We start from the raw sequence: 21,757 nt of genomic DNA, 5'->3' as shown, positions 1-21,757 counted from the left end.
AGTTTGGTATTTACGTACAACCTTTCTTCCCAAAGGATCTCTGAGTGTTTTGCAAGCCAGACTCCAGCTCTGCTTATCCCTGACAGAGGCACAGCCAGTACCGGGTTCCCAGCACTTTTCTAGCAGTGCGTATCAGATTGCATGTGGGGAAAAAAAGGGGAGGCAAGACCCTCCAATTATTTTTCTCTAGCACAAATGACCACCAGGAAGGATTACAACCCGTTTGTTCCAGGTCCAGTAAAAGCAAGCAACAAAAAGACCTCCTTGCTCAACCCTCGCCCACTTTCCTGCCGGTGCTATAGCTCCCCGCCGGGCAGCGTGGGCAGAGCTCATCACAATGTGCCTGAGAAGGCAAACACCTCCTTGCAGCTCAGCCTTCCTCCTTACACGTCCCCTGTGCCCTCCGTGTGCCTGCTGTGACGATGCCACCTTCAAGCAGCAGAGAAAAGTGCCCGGAGCGAGCCCGTCTCAGCCCTTGGTCTCTAACTCTGGCTGCTCGTGGGGAGGATGCACGAGGGTGACAAGGAGGGCTTTGGAGGGTCAGCGGTCCCAACAGGAATTTGTGGCATCACATCAGGGGCCTGCACGGGGACATGGCCGCAGAGGCCAGGGTTAACATTTCTGGGAGGGGATGAAAGGAGAACCAAGTCCCCAAAGCAAAACAAGCTCTGCCTGTCCCTTGCTCTCTCGTCACCCTGTAGGCTGCAGGTTATCACCACTGAGTTTTACTCGTGATTTATCTGGTGCACCACAGTGGTTTTGAGCAGGAAATGCCAGCAGAAGGAACAAGGGGAATGGACTGACGCTGCTTCACCCAGCAGAGAGACGAGGGGAATCCAAGGGGGGGCCCAGCACCTGCTTCCAGGCTGCTGGGTGAGGCACTGCCATTGCTCACCCCAGTCTCTGGATGCATTTCGAAAAAAAGCTCAATTTTTCTCTAATGCGCCCAGTTTTAGCAGGTCCAAATGCTCTTATACATCTGGAAAAATGGGCCCTCAGCTCTCCCTTCTAAACAAGCCTGAGGTTCCTGCATCCCGAACACCCCAGCCCCTTCCCCAGCTCTGCGGCGCTGCCCATGGCAGGAGGCTGGCTCTCTGTGCAGCTTTCTTCCTCTGTTACCAAATCCCAGCTTCCGCAGCGGGACTTTAACCTGATTTATTTTTTATCTTCCAAACATTTACTTTCTCATGTATAAATATTGAGTTGTGTGGAGGCTGAAGCAAATGCCCGGTGCAGACGAGCAATGATAGCAGCAGCACTCTGACAGGGTTATTTTTAAATACAAGCTTTAAAAATTACAGGGCTCCCAAGATCTTTTATTTCTCAGTCTAATTCCTTTTTTCATTTGTAAAAGACATAACAAACATGTTGCTTCTGACTTCATTGATTATTTTCCCATCTCAGCCTGTGGTTAAGCGAAGGAAAGGAATTATTGCTTATAAATAGGAGAAATCTTCACGCAATACATTAAGAAAGCAGCCCCTCAGCTACTAGAATTCATGGTAAAGTATTACCTCAATAACACAGTCAGGGAGACCAACATGGAAATAGTAACAGCTGCTCTTGGGATGACCGCTTTAAAAATGGTCACATCCTTATCATTAATATTGCATTCCAACAATAACTTCTTGACTTGCCAGAGCTACCACGGTCTGTCATTATTTTAAGGCAGTCTCTCCCTTTCCTTTCAAAGCAGGTGAGCAGCACCGGGGTTACATTACCCCTGGAGGGGGAAGCCCTCGGGCACAGGGGACTGTTGTGCCTGGGGGGCAGAGCAGCCACCCCACCAGGCAGGAATGGGGCAGACAGACAATGGGGAAACGTTTCCCTTTCACTCAATCCCAATAAAACGTTACGAGACACCTAGGGCTGCTGTTGGGAAGAAGTCTGGTGTCCCAGGCCTTCTGCTGATTTTCAGATCAGCCCCCAGCGGCTCCGGGCAGGCTCCACACCCCCGCAGGACTGGCTGCCACCCTGCTGGCCGATGAGCAAGGGAGTGCTGCTCTCTGAAAGTTTCTTCCCAAGCCTGTTGCTTTCCAGGATACCAAACGCTTTGTAATTGCTGTTCATAAAGGTAGTGGACAGTATTGCCAAGGAAAATAACTCCTAGCTGTAAATCTTAATAATAAAAATCATCAGACCCTTGCTTTTCTATTTGGACACAATGCCCTAGAGAAAGCCGTTCGCTGTATGCCTTTCCTAGCGCTCCCATCCTTTCCTTCCCTCTCTCTGCTCCAAAAACCCAATGTAGCTTTGAAGACAAGATTATTGCGAGGATATCAGGGGGCACAGAGGCTTGCCACTGTCGGTGATGTGAAGAACTTTTTTTTTCATTTTTCTGAACCCAGAGCTGCAACGAGTGCACACTCACACAGCCAGGCAATGTGGGGTCGGAGCCTGGCTCTGCAGGGAGAAAGGGGGCTCCGAGTTGCTCATTACAGACCCACTCCTGCCACCCACAGAGGTGTGCATGGAGCCAAGATCAGCCCCTCCGAGTCACAGTGCGCTCTGGGCGCAGCAGGATGGGGCAGGGACACCCCTTCTGTCTCTCCATCCTCCCCCCACTCTTCAAGGATGCAACACAGCAGGCGGAGAGACTTTTTCCCTTCTTTCAGGGAATGGTTGATTAATCCTTTCTGAAAATTACTGCCTCTGAAGCATTCCCATTTGGTCATCCAAAAACAGAGACTCCCCAAATCACTATTTTCTTTTCAAATTACAGACCAGAAGCTTTTACAGCCACCTCAGTAGTTTGCATCTCTCCTAAGGCAGTAATGACCGAACATGTTAAACATAAGATGCCTGCTTCCTGGCCTTCTCCATGAAATGGAGAAAAATTATCCACAAAAACAGCTACTCACACATTATCAGCAGCATATATTTTCTTATTTTTCCTTTCTATTTTTTTAAGTGGAAAACATGGTCATTGGGTTTTGGAAAAACAAACAAACAAAAAAAAAAACAGAAACAAACAAAAAACTAAGATTTTTTAAGCAATGTTTATTTCCAAACAAAGATTTTTCTCAGAAGTTTGTATGGGAAGAAAGACGTATTTCCCGATCAATACTGTGAGCTGCTCCAGCGACCGAGGAGGCCCCTTACCGGGGAGCACCAAATCACCTCGAGAGGCAGCACTGTGCCCTGTGGTTCCCGGCTCCCGCACGCGGTGTGAGCTTGGCCAGGAGCCATCGGGGCTGGGAAGGTCACACTTGGCACAAGAATTACCTTTGTACAAACGTAGCGATTTTATACGTATTTTGAAATTGGTTGCTCATTTGAAAGGTGCGAGTTTTTAATGTAATCTTTAAGTTCAAGTGCATCCAGTTCCTTTTCCCTCAACACACTTTTCAAGCAGAAAAACTTTGGGGCAGTGGCAAGTCTGGAAAGACAGAAAGCTGTCTAACCCGAGCTGACAAAAGGGAAAGCAAACGTCCCTGCTCAAACAAGTCCTCCCGTCTGCACTGACAGCTTGCCAGGCATGCGAGATAGCTCTTTTGATAATATTTAATATGGCTTCGATATAATGATGTCACATTATTTGCAATGACACCGGATCACTTCTGGAAAAAAAAATTGCATGCTGTGCCCATCACTCGGCGCTGGAATGAATTACGGCTCCTGACAACGGCCATCTCGCCTCCCCGGCTGCGCTCTGCCAGGAGTTCCCCACAAGATTACTGGGGTATGAGACTGTAATGGTACAAGCAGTCAATAATTCAAGGGTTATTGATTGAAACCAGCCCTATTCTTTTTTAATTTATATGTTATCCAATTTTTTTCCACCTGTTTTATTTTTTTCTTCTTCATCTGAGGGCTCCAGGGCTTTCTCTCCTGACAAAAGCACCTGCTGGACAGGACTACCTCATATTCGACTTATTACTTTCTCCCATTCTTTAAATTGCCAAGGTAATTCACGCAGCACTTACAGCAGCAGAGTGCCGGCGGTGCCACGGGGAGGGCAGGATTCGGGAGCGGCTGGTCCTGGCCCCGCACAGCACCGGGTCCGCTGCCGGCACTTCGGGGAGGAGCGGGGCATCCCCGGCATGGCCTGGGAGCAATAGGGGATGCGAGGCACCGGCAGCACCGTCCCATTCCCTCCTCTCTTCACCAGAATTCAATTATCTCCTCCCCATCCGTTTCACCTTGAAGGCAATGAGCAAGCTCCCCGTAACAAGCAGTTTAGGCTCGCAATGGCCACAACAAGAAAATTTTAACCTTCATTCTGCAAATCGCTCCTCATATGTTACATTTCATAAGATCTAAATGACCCATGGCTCTTCCCTTTATATTTTACTGTCTCCCAGACAAGGCTCTCTCTTTTTTAACCCACGGTTTTGAATGCCGTAGCATTTCCTTGCCAAGGCAGGGGACTACGTTCCTCTCCAGCTCAGTGTTTCTGAATTTTTGTTTTGTCACACCGCTCTGTTCCTAATGAGCTGTTAATGATATGACCATTACCTATGCAAATTAGGAAAGCAGATTCAGAGGGTGTTTTTTACCTGGAGAGAGAGGCTGCTCCCTTAACACAGGAGATAATAAATCATGCTAGTGTTTTTGTTAAACTGCAACTCTTATGGGACCCAATTCGCTACAAATCTCTACTGCAAGCTGCAGCAGCACAATCAACACCTTCTGCAAAATGGCACCGGACACTTAGGCAGGGAAGAGCCAGCTCTACCTCTGTTTTAATTAGAAGAACAAATAAAATGTGATGTCTAAATGCCCTCAGCAGCCATAGCCAGGCTGCTCGGCCGTGATCTCAGCCGGCGGTTAAACGCCCCTTCCTCTCGAAGTGTGACTTCAGGCTTTGGCAAAGGCTGTCGTAGCTCCTGGACCACAAACCAGAAAGAAGAGCGGCTCTTCTGCCCCTTGAAGATCCTTTGGAGATCTGGGGCACCAAGGGTGCTGTGGGGATCTGGGGAGCCCCAGGCAGGGGACAGGGTCACCTCCTTGGTGCCAGCTGCTGCAGCGCAGCCGCACTCCATCCCCACGGCCCTGCTCCCCAGCTACCAGAGCAACCTCTGGTCTTTGTGTTACTGCCACATCCACACAAGACTGGGGTCCCCTTGTGCTCAGGTGGGCAGGAGCTGCCACCATTTCTCTGAACAGAGCCTGCAGCTGTGGCTCACACCGCTCTGCTCTCGCCCAGGACGCACACAGCACTGGCACACGGTACCTGGTTTCTCCCCAGAGCCCCCCGAGCCTGTCTTGGCGCATCTCTGGGTCATGCCCAAGCACCCCCCTGAGCTGTCCTGGGAAGATTAGATCTCAGCTTTCATGTGTCTTAAAGCCTGGCTGGTCATAGGAATCTCTCTCCAGAGCACTTATCCTTCCTTTTCTTTTGGTGGTGTTTAATTAAATATCTCTTTGTTTGAAGGGAGCCGCTGGTGGCTATGAGCTCTCCTATGCTTTATCAGTGAGCACAATGAGATAACTGTCCAGAATCTTGCCTGACCTTTCTGCAGCTCACAAAAAACCGGTATTCAGTGGTTTCGTTCTTCTATTCTCTCACATTATCTCTTGCTTTTCTACTCTGTGCTGCACGCTAAGGTTTCTGATAGTGACTTATGAGTTGCTATCAAAAATATTAAGAAAAGAACCTAAAATATCCCTGGCAGTTTAACAGCCTTGAAAACAGAATGGCCTGTCTCTCGCTGGCCATTGCGAGCTGTTGCCAAGAGCATGGAAGGTCAGACTTTAATGAACTGGTGAGAATTAAACAGAAGAAATGAAACTGAAAGGTGCCCTAGTGGCTTGAACTGACTTTAAAGCAGCTGACCTTCGGAAAGAATGAAACGGTTTTGGTTCTTAAATGTTCAAGAGTTGTTTTTCGTTTCCTTCTTTGCAGCACGATGCTTCTCAGATGAACAGCTGTGCTGGCCGGACCACCGCTGCTCGGGACCTGGGTGCAGATGCTGCCTGCAGATGGCTGTGGCGAGGGCAGGGCGATCCCCCTCGCCTGTTCTCCACCGCCTGCAAAGCTGGGCGAGCACCCAGCTCCAGCCTGCCCGAGGCCAGGCGTACAGCTCCTCCCCAGGACCCCGGCACCCACAGCATCCAAGGCCAGAACCCATCGCCCCTCTCCCCACGTGCACAAATCCTTCACCAGCATCGTCCTGGAGATCCAAGGCTGCTGCTCTGGGCTAAGCTCAGCTCTGGGGCTGCGAGGAGACTGCTGATGCTGAGACAGGAAGGCAGAGGGGGAATGACTTGTGCACTAAGGTTTAAAACTAAATTTCTAGACATTTTCTGAAATTGTGCCTGGAAGGAAGAGGTCACACAGGAATCGCCAAGCTCTTGCTCACAGAGGCATCCTGGGCTTTATAGTTTTCCCTATACTTTTTACAGGCCAAACAAATAAATGAATAGGTAAAAATAATAAGGCTGGTTTCCTGCAGAATAATTGTTTCAGGCAGTTATTTATTAATGAGGAGAAACAACATGTCAACAGACAGCAGGTCTAGCTGTAGAACTAATGTTAGCGAAGGCACAGGTTACAAGCAAGCCAGGGCTGCTGTCAGTCTGTATTTGCCTAACTCTGTGATCGTCGGTTAATTACCCCTGCGTGGATGTGTTTGTCTGCAGGAAGACCTTCCTCCCCCCCACCGCACGGATGGCACGCAGGGCACTCAGAGGGGCTCTGGCACCTGCCTGCTTGTGACTGCAGCACCCAAAACAGGGGAAGGAAATCTCCCTGGCACTTTGCAAACAGGTCCAGGCTGTCACGTGGAAACCTCATGGAAAGCCAATAACTTGGTGCTGAGATAAAGAGAGAGCTGAGTTGTGCCCCGGTTTCTGTTGCCTTCTGTACCGAGCTTTGTCTCTTTTCACTCCAAAGATCATCTTTTTACATCTCGCATTATTACTGGGGCCTCAAGCGATCACACACATCTGGATGAACCTCGCCACAGCTTGGGGCCACCCTTGGCCCCGCAGGCAGCTGCGGGCTGGCTCCGTGTCACTGCGACTGCAGAACAAGCCCGTGTGGCCTCCAGGAGCTGCTGCATGCCACAAAACCCACGTCGCATCCTCACCACCACCAAAAACCTGCATTTTCCCTGCTGGGGGTGCTATGCCCAGGTGGCTGGGCAGGACCAGGTGGTTTCCAGGTGCCTGGCAGCCCGTCCACGTGCCGTGCTTCGTGAGCTCACATTGCCCAGCCTCAAGTACGGCTCCTGGACCTTTCCCCCAGTGCTGTCTGGAGCAACCAAGCACTCGGTCTCACAAGTCCCCCCCAGCCTGGGGGGGCAAGCAGCAAGGAGGGCTGCGGATGTGGCTCTGCTGCCTGTACAAACAGCTTCCTGCAGTCAGTCAGCAGTGATAAGGGCAGGCAAGCAAAGTTGGTAAAATACAAACTTTCTTTGAAAATATTCCTCAGCATGACGCGTATCAGCAGCAGCACAGTGAATAAATCCATTTTAATGGAATTATCCATTTCAGTTCCCAACTTAATTGAGCTTTGCCCTGCAACTTAGCACAAGGGTGCCTCTCTTAATTAACCCCATGCAGGTTGCAGTGTTTTACTATCACTTACACACGTACCCAAAGGTTAGTTTGAGAGACGATATCTATGCGACGTGATTTATCATGGTTTGAGAGCTCAACTGTCACAGGGAGAAATGTCCCCATTTTTATTCAGCAGCACTGGATATGAAATTGTGCAACTGCGGAGTGAGGAGGAGTTGCAGAGCCCGTCAATTGTGGTTTATGGGACGTAGCTGTCAGGTTTGGTTACTGGCGAGGTGCATTGTAAGCAGAGCTGCTAACAAGCAGAGCCTCCGGAGCGGGGCTGCGTGGGCTCGCAGCAGAGTCGGTGCCATCTGCCTGCACGAGCACACCGTACCTGTGCAGGGCTCCCAGAAGAGCTCACCCAAAGCCCAGTGGTGGGCTGCCGGTAAAGTGCCTGGCACCAGCAGTGGGATGCCCAAAAAAAAAAAAACCAAGGGCTTTCACTGCCCTGTTGAGCTCTGGGGCAGCTGTGTATCGGTCAGTGCACAGCTCTGTCCTGGTGTCCCAGTACCAACAAGGGAACGGGGAGTGAGGATGATGGGGAGGAGACAGCCCCGGAATGCTGCAAGCCCATAGCGTGCACCCCGGGAGCTGGCCAGGACAGGGGCCAGCCTCAAGGGCTGTAAAGGCCACGCATGCACCAGGCTTGTGATGGAAAAGTTGCTCAAGCTGACAAGTTTCCTCCTCCAAGATAGCATCTCACACTCTCAGGGACGCACTAAGCCCAAAGAAGCCTGTCCAGCTACTTAATAAGTCATTGAGGATGAGTAGTTTAATTAACTTACCCAAAATTTCTCCTTTCTCTTTCCCATTTTTGCTATTAATATTTTTCTCTATCTGATAATGCAGCATAGTTAATTCTTTCTGGCTTTATAATGAATGATGCCGTGATGAAAAAAGGTTAGCAGTGCTTCAGGCAGCTTTTAATTATCCAGCTGAGCAGGTAAAAGCACTTTATTCCTTGCCTTCCCCCCTGCACGCAACACCTTTGCTTGGCAATTAACTGGGGAGCGCGGCGGCTCTTTCTGCACCTTTTTGGTTTCCAACAAGAGGAGCTGTGAAGCTCGTGGCACCCCCCTGTTTTCTGCTGCTGCCCACCAGGTGCAGCCTGCGTCTCTGCTGAGGAAGAGGAGGGATGGGTGCCACCGAAGGCTGTGCCAGATGGGACACAGCTGGTGCCCTGCCTTGCAGATGGGGCAAGGGGCTGCCCAGGGCCATTTCCTACAGCACAGAGAGGATGAAGAGGAGACTTCAACCCCTGCAGCAAGCACCACCACAGCCGAGGACCTCTTGCCGCATCAGAAAAACACGTGCTGGAGCTGCCAAGGCCAGAGCTTGCAGGGCCTGGTGCAGCCCTGGAAGCTTAGCCAATAAATTGAATATTTACAAGGCCATATATACACAACAGCACATCCGTAAATCAGAAGCAACTCCTAGCAAAACTTTTTTTGGTATAAATAAATCACTATTTTTACAAAATAAATTAGGTGCCCAGAATGCTCATCGATCACCGGGCAGGTAACGGAGCTCGGTGCGAGCAGCCAGGAGCCGGGGAGCCCTCAGTGCGCTGCTGGGAAGGTGGCAGGAGACGGATGAGGAATCAAAGTGAGCAGAAGAAATTTGCTTCTAATTCAGTTCCTCTGTTTTTAAAAACACATATATACTCGGTGACATTTGCTGCATGAAGGGTCAGTTATGGGGTGGCTTCAGAAGCGCACAAGCCAGGCGCTGTAACCAGAGCCGGGCAGCGCAGCCCCCGGGGTCCCCAGGCTGGGCACGGCGCTGAGCCCGGCTGCATCCCCCAGCAAAGTCACCTCCGGCCCACAGAGCACATTTAGCTTTGGTGAAGGCTATTGCAGCCGTTTGGGCTGTAAGTGGAATTCATAATCTCCTGCAATGACCCATGAAAATGGCTGCATTACACGCTTTCCCATCGAGCGTTTCTTTATCTTGGCTGCCGCGAGGCTATTTCTTTTCATCAGCAGCGTGACCCTGGCGGCACTTGCACTGCCCGCCCGGCTGCATCGTGAGCTGGGGAAACTGAGGCACGGCCCGTGAACCCTGACCTCCTGAAGTCACGGGTCCAGGTGAACTTCACCTCCTGCCCCACCACCAGCCCCGCTCCGGCCGGGACGCGCAGCAGCCCGACAGCTGTGTTTGTTTCCCTGCTTTAAGTCCTGAATGGAAATGTCACGAGGACAATCACCATGGTGACATTTCAGCAGCTCCTTATAGAGCTATGCGGGAAATGAATTTTAAAAAATCCCTATTAAAAATGGAATGACAAAAACAATTTTCTGGTTGAAATTTGTTCTGAGAGGTTTTTATGGACTTTTTAAAAGAGAAATGTTCCCAGCAAAGAAAGTTTGAAGTGTTGTGTGTTGTACGGGTTTCATTTCTTTTTTAATGAAAATGCAGACTTTGCTGGAGAGATGACATTTTCTGTGTATTAGTAGTTTGCAGAAATAAAACTTTGTTGAAACATCGTTTACCAATTTTTTTCTGTGAGAATCATTTCATACTAGGTTGCAGTGTGAGATCATTGGATACAACAGAAATGCTTCTGGCACGGAAAAATAAGCACAGGTTGTATTTTTGTATAACAAGGCCCTAAGACAACAGGGAAAAACATGAATGCACTGCACCACAAATGCACCACAGGTAATTTAAAGCATTATGTGAAATCCACTGAAATTAGAGCATCGATTAGTGCCATGATACTGGAACGATGGGCAGAACAACATCAGTGTGAAGAGCATTACTTATTTTAGAGGTTGCATATATGAAAAAAACTTATGACAAACTATTTTTGCTCAAGCCAGCCTGTTTTTTTCCATGAAAAACACAAAAGCTGGAAAACACTGACCAGCTGTGATACAGCAGCAGCACATGCACTTGGAACTGGGGATGTGCACGTGCCACCACCGTCTGACAGTGCCCGAGCACAGGGACCGGCCCTTGGGCCACCTGCGGGACCCTCTCCAGGGAAGCCACATGATACAGACCAGCTGTACTGACGGCTCCTAAAGCTGCTCTGAATGAACTGTTTTCATTAAAAATAGCCTGCTTGGACTCATGCATTTCTGTGCGCTTCTTTGTTGTGTGTAAAAATATTAGCACCATCTTTGTTTTCTGTTTTTAAAGTGAGGAGCCTTCAGGAATGCACTAAATAACAGCCCCTGCCCTGGAGCGCCGGTGAAGTGATCATTTAGATCATTTCTTATCTGCCAGAAAGAAGACCATAAAAATCTCAGTGAAGAACAAGTGGGCTTCTTCCCCTTCACCTTCTCAGGCAGCTGGAGAAGTAACAAAGAGCGGCTTTCAGTTTTGTGCAGCCTTCGCCAGTGAGATGAGCTCTGATGGAGCGATGGGGCGAATGGGTCGGGTGGGTGGATGGATGGGGTGGACAGATGGATGGATGGATGGGGTGGACAGATGGATAGGGCACTTGCAGCCCATCCGCACAGCACAGCTGCAGCTCAGACACAAGCCAGCCGGCAGAGCTGGGCGCCCATCTCACAGTCTTGCCTGCAGCTGCTGCGGCTCTTCTACCACACCATTTTGCTGCACCAAGGAAAAGAATAAAGGCAACAGAACAGGGCATCTGCAGGCAGCTGACGTGAAGCCAACCATCAGCTTTCCTCTCCTCCTCCAGCTCTCAGCCGTGGTACCTGCACCTCGCTGCCCTCCACCACGGGGCCAAGCACGGCTGCTGCTCCGGAGGATTATCCCAGCCGAGGTTTTCTTCTCTAAGTCAGCGCAGAGCTTGGCAAGGCCAAGAGAGATGTGGGTGATTATTTGAGTCCCTTGTTCCTCCGACCGGCTTGTGCATCTCAAAAGAATGCTAATGTTCACGTCTTTATGAAAGCACTCGAGTTCATCAGCTTTGCAAAGAAGAGAAATTAAATCAAGATTTAATTGGGATATGCATGTTTTATTCATGGTACTATCCACAGGAGAAGCCAGACAGCTGAAGGTAAAGAAGAGGGGAAAAAAATCTTTTGAAAAGTTGTTTCCCTCTGATTAAATAGAGATAGTTTCTCACTTCAAAGGGAGTGCTCCTTTAATGTATTTTAAATGCTCAAATGTGCTGTTCCAATGGCTCTGTGCACCAGGACACTGCACACCGCTTCGGCCAGAGAGGCACCTGCTCCTGCAGCAGGCTCTGTGGATGCAGGAGAGCGGGCGAGGTGAGCAAGCAGACTCCTTTCTTCCCCTCATCTGTCCCACAGCTCCAGCACTGAGTGAGGGCACTGGGTGCCAGGCATCGCCCAGATCCTCCCTGCACTGGGCATTGCCCAGGGAAATGGGAAGAGCAGCTGGCTCACAGCTTCTGGAGGGCACATAAGGAAGGAAAATGTTTGATTTTTCAGGTCTGCGTTGGCCAGTTTGGTGGCTGGGAAACAGCGTTTCTTCCTTTTCTGTGGCTGCAACAGAAAGTAGGGAGAATGAATTTCATTCTCACTACCTCATTTCTGAGTGAAAGCCTTCCTTTATTTTTAAATTTGCATATTTTCATGTGTCTATTTTCAGGGCTACAGCAGACTCCAGTTGTGGGCAGAAGTTGTCAATGCAAAATGCCACGCAGCTCTCAGGGGAATTTTTCCAGCTGGCTCTTTAGCCAAGCCAGGCAAGTTTCGCAGCTGGTCTGAAAAGCAGTTTGCAGTGCTGCTGCTCTGAAAAGTACACCCTGCTCTGCCACCCTGCATGGGACTGGAGCTGCAAGGGAAGAAGGTGGGACAGGACTTGCAGCACATCTGGGTAAAGGCCATGGAAGAGGGGACTGTGCACGTGCTTAGCACTAAGCAGGTGCTTAAGCAGAGCCCTGCAGTGAATGATCTTGAGCATGCACTTAAGTGCTTTCCCCATAAAACACCGCTCCCACCCCGGTGTTAGGTAGCTCTGAGTTTGCAGTATGTCAATGGGCTCTCGACACAGCCAGGGAAGATGCTCAAGTGACTGATGACAACCACCCTTCTGGCTGCCACGGCTACAGAGGATTTTTTCTTGTCACAAAGACATCTCTGCTGGAAACCTTTCCATCCTCCACCTTTTCCAAGGCCTGGATACCCCTCCACTGAGACGGGGAGAAAAGCATCCTTCCCTGGGGATGCAGGAGGGCAGTGCCCAGCAGAGCTGGAAGGAAGCGGGCAGAAACACCGAGGGGCAGGGTGCAAGAGGCACGCAGCTGGGAGATGCAGAAGAGAAAGGCCATGGGAGGATGGGAAATGCAACACCAAAAAGCCACAAACGCAAGGCTTTCAAGACTGAAGGAAGTTCTGGTTCACTTTTTAGATTGAAATGTAAATGTGAGCCGCTGCAAGATAGCGGAGAATGGGGATCTGTGCAGCAATGTTTATGTCGCTCCTGGTGGGAATTTCTCAATAAAGGACCAATTGTTTGGCTCCTGTGCCTGACAAAAGTACAATTGGAAAAGTGGAGGAGAAAAGAAGAAAATCTTCTTGGTAACTTGTGCCCTTCAGAAGCAGCTCCTGTTGCATTCTGTGCCTGGCGGAGCTGCCGCTGCCTTGGGAGTCTCAGATCTTTGTTAAGAAAAGGACACGAAGAGAAACACGAGTCCTCCCGAAGGCTCATTATTCAAACTGCTCCAGACCCAGCACACAAGTGCCGGTGACATTGGAAGATGAACAATCTTATCTCCTGGGTGAAAAGGACCATTTGTTGTTTACTGTCCAGGAGAGAAAACTCACAATAGACATGAGAGGAAACTTGGAAAATATCAGAGCAAAACTTGCCGTGCGAGCTGCAACGTGGGGAGAGCAAGGAGCGATGCTGCTGAGCAGGGCAGGGCTCAGCACTGCGAGGTGATGTTTTTCTAGCAAATAGTGTGGGCAGCTTCCAGGGCCCCAAAACTTCTTCAGACATCTTATGGGTTTCTATTGAGTAACAGCTAAGGAAAGAGCTGTAGATCCCGCAACAACCTGTGAGCACTTCTGCAAGAGGAGCGAGCCAAAACCTGCCTAGGCAGAAATGAAATGATCAGATTCTGTTCAAGCATCTGTCCACGAGAAGCATTTTCTCACCGGTTCTGTTCAGCCCAAAACCAGACATCACCACGTTGCAGGATGATAGGTGCCCCTGCACTTTCCTCCCCCAGTACCTGTGCTGCTGCTGGTGAGCAATTCCCTGCCACAGCACAGCCCGGCAGAGGCACATGGGTTAATCTGGAAATCAGCTCCTGTGTTCATCCCTGCCATTCCTCAAACTGTGGGCTCTTTTGGAGTCACCTCCCAGAGTGAGTCTGGCCTCCAGAGCTTGGCCTAGCTTAGACACTCCAGCCTTTGTGCTTTTGATAAAGTCAAAGCAAGAATGCTGTTATTCGTTTCATCAAAAATTGTGCACATATAAATGTGTGCATGTAGCTAAAATATAGTGCACATGGAGAGAAACGTGTAATTTATTCTAGCAACTATATGAACAGTCCCTCAAAGAAAGGGCTTCTTTTACTGAATAATAATCCAGGACCCTCAGCAAGGACCTCTGAGCTCAGTGGGAGGTGGGAGCACCAGCACCAGTGCTGATTTAACAGCAGCATGCCAGGGTTATCCTGTCCTCTGGGGGCAGGGGACGAAGAGATTACACAAAGAGAAACACACAGGTCAGTGCCCATCTCCCTGGCAGAGGAGGGTGGGAGCAGGAGCACACATTAATATCATGGATCACAGGGTTCTCCTCCTCCTCCTCCACAAGGAAAGGAAATGGCAGGAGGAGAGGGGAAGCTGAGAAGAAAAAAGCTCAAGGCGAGCATCCTCACCCACCCTCCAGAGCAGCAGCACAGCGAGCGCCTGCAGCACATCCTGGCAGCAGCCCTGCCTGGCTGTCCTGGGGCTGCTGGCAGATTTGCAGCCAGTGTTTGTCTTCGTCACTTGTTTATTTGGAGAACGCAATGCCAGCTCTGGTTTAGATGGTCTCTGTGGTAGCTGGAGGAGAGCAATCCAGGTCCCCGGAGAGCTGGCGGCTGGGCAGCAGTGTGACTCATCATGGGCACACAGTTAATCAAAAGAGGTTTTGCATCCCTTCTTCCCCCCCTCCTGAAAGGCATCTCTTAATGATAAAAGTCCCCGTGGTTTATAATTACCAGTTTGACAAGTTCACAAGTTCTCTGTTAATTATTATAATTAGCTTTCACTCGGTGAGAATGCAGGAGTTTAACAACAATATTAACAATGGGAGGACTATTATCAAGAATTAACTACAAAGAGCCGACTAGAAAGAGTTCCTCCTGCCTGCCGGGGAGACCTATTAGTGAGGAGCCCTGCTCTGCTGTCCTCAGCCTTGCTTAACTCAGCACTGCCTTGAAACTCGCTCAGAGTTAAAAGCAACAGTTGCATCCACAGAACTGGTAATGGAAGGGAAAAACTCACCCTGTGCTGCTGCAAATAGGGCCGAGATTCCAACCGGCAGATAGGAGGAAATTACAGCCGGAGGCTGCCAGGGACCACAGCCACACTCCAGAAAGGAGCCTGGTGCCCTGCTTGCCCTGCTCCCATTTGCACAGCCGTCCCTCTGGGCACAGCCACGAGTCACACGTGGCACCAGCAGCAGGGTGGCCGGTCCCCAGGTCAGGCCCTCACTCGGGGCTGCCCCCCGAGCCCCAGCCTGTCAGCAGAGGCAGGTGGGATGTGCAGAGCCCAGCACACAGGGAGGTGCAGGCCAGCACTCCCAGAAGCCGGGGTTTACTCAGCGAGTTCAGCACAGCACCTCCTGCGGGCATCCCTGGAGCCCAGGACCCCCCCACCTCCCCATCTCCACCTGCAGAGCCCCAAAGCCAGGAGGGCACCAAAGAATTTTTAAAAAGTGGGAGAAGCCCAAAACAGCAGGCCAAGGCTGTGCTCTAGGAATTATGCAGCACCAGACAATGGGATGAACAAATATTAGAAAAACATCAATTTTCAGCACCCCGTTTGCTGAAGAAAAACACACTGACTTCTCCAACACAGCAAGACCCAGAACAGACCAACACGGTGCAACTCCCTCATTTCCAAGTTCAACCATACACAAAATATTTATCCGAAGCGCAGGAGATCCCAGAGAGGCAAGCTGTGCGAGTAATTAGTTATCTTAAGCTGTTTCACACCTGAAACAGAAGGTTGGAGGGTTTTTGTTTTGCTATTTTTTTCCCTAATCGCACCTTTGTGAAGCGGCAGCAATGACCGAGAAGCTTTGGGAATTGACATTGCCAGCAGAAAACACCTTCCGAAATGCACGTGAATGTACCTGGGACCCCACACATGAGGAGCAGAGGCTCACGTGCTGGGGAACCCACCCAGACCCCCAGGGCTCTGGGCTTCTTCCTTGGCTGGAGAGCTTCACTGGCTTGTCAGGCAGCACGCACTTCTACACACGCTGTTTGTGAGAAATACTCCATTTCAAATACACACGCTTTTTTATTTTTTATTTTTACTGTAAACATATTTTGATGAAAGTCTCAGTGAAATATTTTGAAGTGTTTGAAATGGAGTGCCTTAGTGTATACTATACGAATTTCCTTGGAGTAATTTCTGTCTGAGGGATTTAAATTTGCTTTTACATCCCAAAAGCAGAATGGGGAAAAAAAACTTGAAACCACTAAGATTCCCTGCAGAGAGAACAGGCATTTCCCATCTACATCTGTTAAGGGAAGAAGAACTACAAAGCTTGAGGTCTGCGAGACAGCAGCAAGATAAATAGCTTTATGCCCTGCCAGCCTGTGCTTAGACCTCTCCCCTCACACAAGCGTCCACGCCACATGCCAAGAGCTTTCTCCTGGGACGACCACCCCTCAGCACCCAGCCCCGAGCACAGCAAAGCCCCTGACCCCAGCATCTCACAGCACCACCCGCATGGGACCTGCCCGGGGGACACAGCGGTACACCAGGGGCTGAAAGCTGCAGCAGGGACCGCATCCTGCCAAGGGCCAGCTGCTCCGCACGCACACCCGCCTCAGTCCTCATCCCCGCTTCCCTCCTAGCGGCGGTAATTTATTCATGAAATTCCCCAGGGAATAAATTCTTGCAAACATCTCAAAACTACAGACAGAGGTAAGGAAAAGACCACAAACAAGTCAGATGTTATATATATATATATATATACACACACACACACACAATGTTATAAATATATAGCAAGTGGAAATGCAGAAGAATAGAGGAGACAATAACAGTGCAGGGTGAGTTCTGTTCACGTGTGGAAAGCATTCATTCTCTTTCCAGGGGATTATTAAAGGGTTAGCATCAGGGAACAAATAATTTTTTAAATGAAGGAATTCCTTTTGCTTTGCCCTTGCAAACAAATCATTGGTTAACAGGAGCATCAGTGTGGAGATGCTGGACTGCTCCTCTCTAAGCCTCCTGGGAAGCTCCTTTGAACACTTACAACATCAGAGCATAGGACCTGATTTGTTAGACAAGCCTGACTTTATTATTTTTTTAAAAGGGGGATATTATCTTCTGCCTCCAAAGGAAAGGGGAAGAGGAAAAAGCCACTGATACAGGGTAGAGATACAGAACCTCATTATTAAACAAAATAAATAAAATATACTAACAGAAAAAGTGTCTTGGCTTTATTACTATATTCTGTCCTCTAAATATTTCATTTCCAACTAATGCACAAGCCAAATGGAAAAAAAAAATCAAGCAAAACTGCACTACTTAGAATATACTTAATTATTGATTCAGCCAAGAGGGGAAAAAATGAAAGAAAATAGAGGGGAAGGAAAGGCAAGGAGCTGTTGGTGAGTTCTCTGTCCTGGAGCTGCTGTTTCAAACCCGAGCACCTCTCTGGGGGGAGCAGAGCACCCCTGCTGCCTGCAGCCCATGCGCTCCCTCAGGTGCCAGGGCTGGGGAACCCCATTCCTTTAACCAGAGCCCAATGTTGTCCCTCTTCCTCCATTTTGCAGGCAGAGCCCAACACAAAGCAGAGCACACTGCATGCTCTCTGTCACCCACACTGATTTTTCTCCTTTTCCATTTCCTTCCCTGACTCCACTTTCTCAGAAGTGCCCAGGCCCAGGCACTGCCAGCCCCAGAGAGGCTTTGCAGGGCAGAGCGAAGCAGGAGGGCTGCTGGTGCTCTGGGTGGTTGCTCTGCCCATGCTCATTTATTCACCAGTCCAGAAATTTGCTTCCTCTTAAAACCATTTGCACAAGACATTCCCAGAACATCCTTCCCTCAGAAACACTGCCTCAGCAGTTAAAAGCTAGAAAACACACTGGAGCAAAGAGCCTCAACTCCTGCTAGCTACTGCCAGCATCCCTCCCTAGGGATGTTCTGCCTTAGACAGCCCTCGCTGGCTTCCCAGCTCTCTGACACACAGCAGCAGACACAGTACGAGATATGAGATTAGAAGAGACTCACCCAGGCTGTCCCCAACCTTGTCAGCATCCTCATCTTCCTCCCAGGACACAGCAGCACCAAACTGACCCATCCCCAACCAAGCCAAACAGAGGCAGCCCTTTGTAGTGTCCATTTATACCGAAGTGCCAGCAGCTGGAAACAGGCGCTTCCCACCACGATAAAGGGGCAAACCGAGCACACCTGTGCTGGGGGCATCAGCAGGAAAACAGCTTTGGACAGCGGAGGAAGGGAAAAGAGAATAGGAAATCAATGGCAAGTTGAGGCCAGGGAGAGCAATTAGGCCTGGGAGCCCTGCCGCTCACTGAGACAGGAGCGAGTTTTTAAGTGTGTGTGAACCAGATTTGTGCGCTTACACAGGGCTGAAAATCTGCCAGACAAGGCAGTTTAACAGCATTGCCACTTATAGGGAGAAAAACCTAAGCCTCAGTGCATTTGCAAACAGACTCAAGGGACCCGATTTTCTTCCCCTGCTGGGATAAGCCCAAAGCAGCAGTTCTGAAGTTGTGGGAATTGCACGGGAAGAAACAGAGGGGAAGGGATGACTGCAGCTGGCAACGAGCACAGAGAGGAATGAGCTGTCAGGGCTCAAAGGTGTTCAGCAAATAAAAAATAAAAATAAAAAATAGGCAGAAATACCAGGTCTGACATTAACTTTCATGCTCACTCTCCCTTCCAGCAGGTATTTGCTGTAGGAAGAAAACATTTTGGTCATTGTTTTTTTGTGGAAATCCTGCGGTCCGTGTTTTAGAACAAAAGGCAAATGGAAACACTGACAAAACCCATTTCTAATTCACAACAAAACGTTCCCCTGAATACATCAGCTCGGAGTCTGATTTCTCACAAGCTTGTCGCTGCCATCACCTGCATCTGCCCTCCATCTCCTAGTCTGGAGAACCATCCACCTTTCCATATTCAAATCCTTCCTAATAAGCTAATTTCTCCCACGAGACACGGTTTATTACAGACGCAGCAGGCTGTTAACCCTGCCTCTGCAGAACTCTCCGTCACCCTTCCCAGCGCCTCCCTGGCGCCGTGCCCTCGGGTGCGTCCAGCCCCACGGTGACGGGACGGGAGCTGCTCAGGGCTCTGAGCACCCCGTGGGCCCCACGCACCCCCAGCGCTGTGGCTAACACGAGTGTGCCCACACGTGTGTGCCCGCAGGGGTGGCGGGGCTGGCAGCGAGTGTCCCGCTGTGCACCCAGCCCCTCCTGCAGGCACGCTATTTATTTATTAGTTATTTACCTGCCCGAGGGCAATTATTGCCTGCCCTGCACAGGCACAAGCAGGAGCTGGGGCCACTGCACAGGTGGTGGCTCTGGGGCACAGTGGTACTGCCCCTGAGCTCCAGTGCAATTTTGTCGGGTTTACAAGGGGACAGGGTGACAAGATGGGATGTGCCGGCTGGAATGCTCATTTTCCAGTCACACCAGAATGGGAGCTGTGGTCTGAGTCTCCCACAGAGGTGATTAAAAGCCCCTCTTTCAACCACCTGCAGCTTTCATCCCCCTAACATCTATATATCTACGTGTCTAGGCGTTTCAGTCTATACTTCCCTCTCTCATTCCTATATGTGCTGTCCTGTCTTCATGCCCACTGACGAACACACAGCAGACCTGCCTGCGAGTCTGTAAGGAGGATAACAAATCTGGTGCAGGAGGCTTGTGTTTCGATGCTTTTGTGGGAGAAAGGCAGCAGGAGAGGCAGCCCTGTGTTTTCCATCTACCCAGATCTAAATATTTATAAGTGACTTTTGAGAATGCCTGACCTTCTCGAACCCCTTCTGATGAGCTGCCACCAGGCTCAGCGCGGGAGCAGGGGGGCACCGTGGAAATTACCAGCACGGCCCCGCGGGGCTGGGGAGCAGCTGGGACGTGAGCCGGGGAGCGGCCCCCGCGACGAGCACACTGAACGGGGAACAGCACGCCTGCAATGCCAACTGCAGATTCAATTAGAAATTTTACTGAAATTTCAAATTATGGCCTTTTTTTTAAGTGACAGAATTATGCTGTGTTAGAGAGAAAGTGACAGGTAATTTGGGACACTAAGGATTTCTTGGACTCGGTAGTTAATAGGGAGTTTAGCACCAATTCCTCTGTAATTTGCACTTCTGAGAAACCACGTTATTATAAAGTCAGAAATCCCGAGCACTTTCAACTCCGGATCTGCCAGACTGAGGATGACCAGGAATTGAGACGGCCTGCGCCCACAGGTCACCCATTTCAATATCTGAGGCTGGGTGGCTTCCAAACGCGGCCGCTCCAATTGAGGAGCTGAAAATTGGAGGTGACATTCAGAAGTCTCTGAAAATTATAACCCTGACTTCCTCCTTGAAAAGCTTATCTGAATCCTAGCTTATCCTTTGATGAGGTTACTGAAAAAGCATTCTGTTCCTAGTACTTGAAAGATAACAGGCAATATACGGCACACTTCTCCCTGGGGGGAAAACACTATCGAACATGCATGGGACGCTAATTAAATGGTCTGAACTATGCTGGACATTAAGGTCCTGGGGTGGCTTGGGTTAACCCCTTCCTGTCCTCGCACACACGGGGCTCTTGTTCAGGCAGCGGACTCCTGTGAGGGGCCATGGATGAGCAGCCTCAAGGAGCCCCCAAGACCTTCATTAGCTAAATAAATTGCCCCCGGAGACCAAACCCACTTTACTTCTGGAGACACACTGAGCAGAGGCCCTGGCTAATCCTGCCCATTGGAAAAGATGTGGCAGTGTTTAAATTTTTGCTCAAATTTAAGCAAATGCTTGGGTTTCTTGGATTCTAATGGATGTTAAACCCATAGCTATGACCAAACATCTTCATGAGCTTCAGGAAGGAAAGAAAAGTGAGTGGAGAAAGAAATACTGTCATATCAAAGAAAAATGGCAAATTCAGTAATGCTTAATGGGCTGGCAAAAAGGCTATGAAAATTGACCCAACTCTATTTGTGAGGGAAAATAATGTGCCTACTCTAAAAACTAGAGAAGCAATCACAGCTCAGAGGGGGGCAGGGAGAAGGAAAGAAAATGCACTAAAATACAAGATACTACGGCAAAATCAGTACTAATTGCCAGGAGCCAAAGTTCTTCCCTTGCAGCAGTGGCCATAGGGGGAAGCAGCTCTCATGAAGGCGAACGTCTCATGAGGGCTGTGTCCTCCTGACGTGCCTCCCCCGAAGGGCACCCTGCTGCCGTGGGCTCATCCCCAGATAACAGCAAACTGGCACAGCACGGATCTGGGCACTAATTCGGGAAGGGATGGTGGCCAGCAAAAGCTATTCCTGCAATTTAGCATTTTAATAATAGAAAATTATGCTCTACACAAAGCCTCCTCATAACCCTCTAACATGCTTTCAAGATGCAGACTATCATTCCTTCCTCACCTCGAGGCTGGCAGCAGCAGGGCCATACAAAACGTGCCTTGTGTCACCCGTCCTCCTCAGGCAAAGGCTGCAAATCTTTGAACTTGCGGCAGCCGGAACTACAGCATTATTTTGCCTTACTTTCAACTTTAAATAACTTATGACAATTCAATACCCAATGTAAGAAGGAAACAAGGTTTGAAATGTATAAATTATTGGTTTCTAAGTGAAAAGCAACTTGAGATAGAGGTTTTCATGACAAGCTGCCGAATGGGTCAATCTCTGTGCAAACATTTGGTATGATTAGCAGACAAGTGCAATCCCGGCGTGCAGAGGGCTTGTTTCCAAATAAAGGAAACTTTGCCTCCAAAGCTCTCGACAGTGCTTGGGTTTTGTGTGCAAGAGTGGTCATTTCATGGGCATTTCAGAGAAGACAAAATTGAAAGGTTCCAAACCACAAAGGAAAGCACAAAGAGAAAATTGCACAAAATTAGAAACTTTCAAGGCAGAGTTTGAATTTGTACCAATCAAACTGTGCT

General features: G+C 49.6%; 1 long non-coding RNA gene across 1 annotated transcript; it reads right to left on the bottom strand.

The window, feature by feature from the left end:
- Positions 1 to 11,416: 11,416 nt before the first annotated feature.
- Positions 11,417 to 17,989, bottom strand: LOC118178036. Its single transcript, XR_004756014.1, has 2 exons — positions 17,865 to 17,989; positions 11,417 to 11,936 (listed from the first exon to the last, which is right to left on the bottom strand). It is a non-coding gene; the product is annotated as an uncharacterized LOC118178036 (long non-coding RNA).
- Between the last annotated feature and the right edge of the window lie 3,768 nt (positions 17,990 to 21,757).

This window comes from Oxyura jamaicensis, chromosome 24 (genome assembly GCF_011077185.1).
Source record: "Oxyura jamaicensis isolate SHBP4307 breed ruddy duck chromosome 24, BPBGC_Ojam_1.0, whole genome shotgun sequence".
Taxonomy (NCBI): domain Eukaryota; kingdom Metazoa; phylum Chordata; class Aves; order Anseriformes; family Anatidae; genus Oxyura; species Oxyura jamaicensis.
The sequence above is the reverse complement of the archived record's forward strand: the minus strand, read 5'-3'. Positions and strand labels throughout refer to the sequence as shown.